At 36.1% G+C, this 5646-nt stretch overlaps 1 pseudogene; it reads right to left on the bottom strand.

Annotated features, from left to right (window-relative positions):
- Positions 1 to 345: 345 nt before the first annotated feature.
- Positions 346 to 1657, bottom strand: LOC120862664 (annotated as a pseudogene).
- Positions 1658 to 5646: the final 3989 nt, after the last annotated feature.

Genomic DNA, 5646 nt, shown 5'->3' on the forward strand with positions numbered 1-5646 from the left:
AACTGAGAACTGTCTCCAAGAGTATACGACATATGCACCCGGAGTGAGACTCTCCCGGACTCTGGACCATGTCTGGTCCAGTTCTACCGATGTGATCTAAGATCATGCTGACTTGTTCAACAGCATCATTGCTCTGTGGATTCATTTTGGCTGAAAATCCTTGGGGTGTTTTACATGTGGCTTTTATTCAGCTCTCATCACTCTGGATTTGTCATGCTATTCAATTTTATGTTAATACCTGTTATTTATTATCTTGGTATCATCAATTAAGTTTATTTCATTTTTCTTTTTACTGGAGCCATTAGTTTTATTTGTAGAGTTCACAAATCAAAACATAGCAAATAATTACACATCAATATCGGTTGGAATACCAAATATTATTTCACTACTGCCACTGTGTGTTTTTTTCTCTGACACAAGCTGCATAGATCCAGGCTTTCTATGTTTGATACGATTCAGTTCCTTTCATCGACAAGCTTCTTTCATGATGTGCTTCTCCTAAATCTGACTGTAAATAGGTTTTGGTAGATGTCAGTGACAAGGGATACGTTTCATGTGAGGATGATGTTGAAATTTCTCCTTTAATTTCTGGTTATAATCTGCGGCTGTATTTTCTCAAGGTGTAAGCACACCCAACTTTTCAGAAGCATTAGTTTTTCATAGATGAGTGTTTATTTCATTATATCCATACACGATGTACAGTACTTGCTGTCAGAAGTGCGTTTTACACAGATAACATGGTTTGTTTTTTTTTTTTTTTTGCCCCACCTTGCTGTATATGGGATCTTAACTCCCTGACCAGGGATCAAACCCACACCTCCTGCACTGGAAGTGCAGTGTCTTAACCAGGGAAGTCCCACAGATAACATGTTGCATTCTCTGTGTGAGATAGACCTTTGTCCACAGGTAAGGTTCATATGGATTTATCAAAACTAGCAGACACAAATGATTTCCCACAAATGTAGAGTAATCCACATCAAGCCCCACAGATACATGAACCACATGGACCATCACAGCACTGTCCAGAGCATACATATTAAAAGTACATAAGTCGTCATCTTCATCTGCTGCAGCAAGAATGAAAGCTTCCATGGGGCTTCCACAGATTGTATTGGTTCTCATATCCAAGATGATCTTTTTCAGAGAAGTAGCTTACCTCATATCATACAGTATATTCCTGTGAGAAGCACAGCTTCCCAAGAGAAATGTTTCAATTAGGTTAGAGCTAACACCGCTTATACCATTTAATCCCCAAGTCATTGAACATATAGGACTGACTCTTTGCTTATCCTAAATGTCTACTTGCCATCCACATGTGGCAAAAACAACTTCTTTCCAGTGATGATCAATTCCTGTATATCCTGTCTTTCCTAATATTGTGTGCAATGATTCCTCCTCTTTCCCATAGTTTGGCCCACCCATTTTCCATTGCTTCAGAGTTTTAACTACCAACAGTAAAAAGAAAAAAAAAAAAAAGTCGCACAAAACAAGTACATTTTCCTTCTACAAAATCTTCATGTGCTTGTACCATATGAATACATTTTCATTTAGTCAGTTTCCAAATTCTAACCTCTCCATCACATGCCCCAGAGAATATAGTAGGCAGGCTCTTTGGATGCTTTGCCAAGCAACTGACTCCATCTCAGTGACCAGCCAGGGAAACATCAGTTCATTTCAGTTTGTGGGTTTCCATCTGGCTCTGCCCTCTTGAATTTTGTGGCCTCCGAGTTTAATAAGGATGGCATCACTATTTCATCCCAGTTATTGATTAAAATGATTTTTACAAGGACACAAATCACACAAATCAAGTCAGTAACAAAATCAAGTGAGTAAAGTTACCAAAGTTTCTAGAATGAGGATAACTACTACTACTACCATATATTGGACAATTATTCATGCCAGACACTACACTAAGTACTTTATATATCTAATTTCTCATGCAATGTTCAGAAAATGCTATAGTATCATTGGCACCAGATTATAGATGAAAAAGTTGACTAGACGTCTAAGAAAGTAATTTGCCCTAAGGAATGCTGTTAATAATTATGTAGAGGAAGAACTTGGACTAAGGACTGACTCATGCCTGAGCCCAGTTTATTAAGCACTCTACTGTAATCATGTCTGTAAGGAAAATGTATCAGATCATAGACAAAGTCAATGACAGAAATGAGCAAGGAACCTTTTATAACCCTTTGCATTAATACACGTTTGTTAGTTTACCACACATCCCTCTCAAGTGTAAGGGGTTGAATTCCTCGTACTCTTCTATTCAAGTCGGACTATTATTGCTGTAGGGCTCCCTTCACATTTTGCTTGCTTATTCTTTTAATCCCATTTTCCACTTCCATTCACCTCCCCCGACAGGAAATCATGCTAAGGTGTTTGATCTATAAACTTGAATTTGTGTATATCTTTGTAAAATATGTAGTGTTATTCTTTTGACTGTTTTTATTTACCTAAATACACTGGGCTGTAGACCTCATTCTGTTTCTTATTTTTGTTCCTGAGTACCTTTTGTTAGAAATCTACCTATGTTGCAGGGCATACATCTGGATTGCTTCTAACAGCTATGTAGTATTCCATGACCTGTATGGACCACATCTTATTTGTCTATTCCTCTAGAGGTAGACAAGTAGGTTGCCTCCAACTTTCTGCTATCACAAACAAGGCCAAGAAACATCTTGGTATGTGAAATTTATGATCTTGAGTAATAATTTATCTGGATTATGGATCAAGGGCAGAAGTTCTAGGGCATAGATAAGTAAATATTAAGTGGTCCCATTAGCAGAACATAAGATTTCTGTTTTCCTGCATGACCTATTTGGTATTTAAAAATGTTCAATTTTTGCCAATCTGATGTGTATGAAGACACTTCTCACTACTGTTTTAACATGTGTTTATCTGATCATTTATGAATTTGAATATCTGCCTATATATTGTTGGGCTTCCCGGTAGCTCAGCGGTAAAGAATCTGCCTGCAACGCAGGAGCCCCAGAAGATGCAAGTTTGATCCTTGGGTCAGGAAGATCCCCTGGAGGAGGGCATGGCAACCCACTTTAGTGTTGTTGCATAGAGAATCCCATGGACAGAAGAGCCTGACAGGCTACAGTCCATAGGGTTGCAAAGAGTTGGACCCAACTGAAGCAACTTGGCACACATACACACACTATATATTTGTAAGCAATTTAAATTTCTTCTTCTGTAATCGCCTTTTTACATCTTAGTCCATTTTTCTATTTGTTTTCTTATTTCCAGATAAGTGGCAAGAATTCTTTGCATAAAAGCATACTTGTTATATTTTCTTACATATTTTCTTGTTTACTTAATTCATATCTACTTCTATATAGTGAATAATGGCAAAACTCTTCAAAAAATTCTGACCATCTCTAGGCAATAACAAATCTTGAAACAATTTGTGTTAACTCTAAGAATGCCCAACTCTAAATGATGATTGACTCTGACTGCTTAGCAAATATCACCAAAATGCAAATGAATTTACCATAAGAACACCTATTCACAATAAAAGATTGAAGGAGAAAAACAATATGATCAACAATATGATAATTTCCATAAATGCAGAGAAAACCATTTGATAAAATTCAGCCTCTACATGTAATTTTTAAAAATAGCACATATTTTCCTAGATGTGAAATATTTGAAGCATTTAAAATTACCATTAGGAAAATGATGCCTAATATCATCATTTCCAGTCAGCATTGAACTTAAGGTCACAGATGGTGTAAGAAAAAAAAAAAAAAAAGGTATAAAGATTTGTAAGGAAAAGTTTGAAAGTGAAAGTGAAGTCGCTCAGTCATGCCGGACTCTTGGATTCTCCAGGCAAGAATACTGGAGTGGGTTGCCATTTCCTTCTCCAGGGGATCTTCCTGATCCAGGGATCGAACCCAGATCTCCCGCATTGCAGGCAGACGCCTTAACCTCTGAGCCACCAGGGAAGGAAAAGCTTAAGTTGTCTTAATTCACTGAATTCTATATGAATAAAATTATGCAATCCATAGACAAATTATGAGAATTTACAGGTTAGTTTAACATGAGGACTATAAGATCAATATAAAAAAACCGATTGCATTTTTATAATCAGTAAAAAACAATTAGAAAATAAATTTTGTAGACAGTAGTAAAGCATGTTATGAAATAAATTATTCTTGTTATATGCATTGTGTGCTTAGAGGTTTGGGGGAAAAATATCTGTCAAAATGTTAATCATTATTTTTTTGATAGTTTACTTTCTTTTAAAGAGATTTCTGTATGACTTACTTTTCTAAATAGATTAACTTCATTTTCAGAGCTTAGGAATACTGTATATAATCTGTGTTTTAATCACACGTTACTTAAATTATTTAAACCTGAAGAATAAAATGTGAGCATGTACCTAGAGGGTAATGTTATTTCTACTATTGCCAAAGCCTCTAGTTCATGGGGAAAAAAATGGTCAGAATTTTTTCTTCATGTCAGAAACTGGTTCAGTGATTTAATAGTTAATTTTAAACAGCTTTTTGAACCTCTCAGAACATTAAAGAATCATCTAGTTATCTAATAAATGATGTTGCAATATCAATATTTTAAATAAAAATAGACTTTTCATTTCTTGATTGAAATGGCTAAAAGAAAAGATTGATTTTGGTAAAGGATTTCAGCTAGCAAGTGCTTGGAAGTATGTTTTGAGATCACTGAAATATGGTTGGATGGCATCACCGACGCAATGGACATGAGTTTGAGCAAGCTCCGGGAGGAGGTGAGGGACAAGGAAGCATGGTGTGCTGCAGTCCATTGGGTCCAAAAGAGTTGGACACAACTGAGCAACTGAACAATAACAAAAGGTGCCAGTGAAAGTGAAAAAGGAGGACCATAACAGGGAGGCACTGAAAGTGGATGTTAGTCACTCGTGTCAGACTTTGCAACCCCATGGACTGTATCCCTCCAGGTTCCTCTGTCCTTGGGGATTCTCCAGGCAAGAATACTGGAATAGATTGCCATGTACTTCTCCAGGGAATCTTCCCGACTCAGGGACTGAATCTGGTCTCCTGCACTGTAAGCAGATTATTTTCCATCTGAGCCATTATTTACCATCTGAGCCACCAGTAAGTGCTTAGAAAGTATGTTTTGAGATTACTTAAAGACACCAAGCAGAGTTTTATTCCCGTATTTGCTTTCTTATCGGTGTTTCTTTAACATCTATTTATGTGTCTACTTGTATGTTTTAATTTTTAATGTAAGTATTCTAAGATCTTTTATTTCCCAATAAACAAACTGACAGATTTATATTTAAGACTATTACTAACTCAGTACTCCGACCTCAAGAATCACTTGATTGTTCTTCCTGGTATTAATTTCTGTGAATAAACATAACTTGAAATGTTTATCAGCAGCCAGGAACATCTGGCTTATATGTCTAATAAAAATAAACCCTTAAGTTAAAAAATTTTTTTCATAGATGCCCAGAAAAATTTAACTTCATATGGGTCCACTTTTCTCCCTATTGTACAAATGGAATAATGATAGGTAGGAAATTAAACTTTCTAAATTAAATACAAAGATACCTTATTTATTACAAAGTCTATGAGAAGTTAGCCAAATGTAAATGGATCATTCTAAACTTCATAGCGATGGCTTAAAGTAATCAACCCC

The sequence above is a fragment of the Oryx dammah genome, unplaced genomic scaffold (assembly GCF_014754425.2).
Source record: "Oryx dammah isolate SB20612 unplaced genomic scaffold, SCBI_Odam_1.1 HiC_scaffold_4, whole genome shotgun sequence".
Taxonomy (NCBI): domain Eukaryota; kingdom Metazoa; phylum Chordata; class Mammalia; order Artiodactyla; family Bovidae; genus Oryx; species Oryx dammah.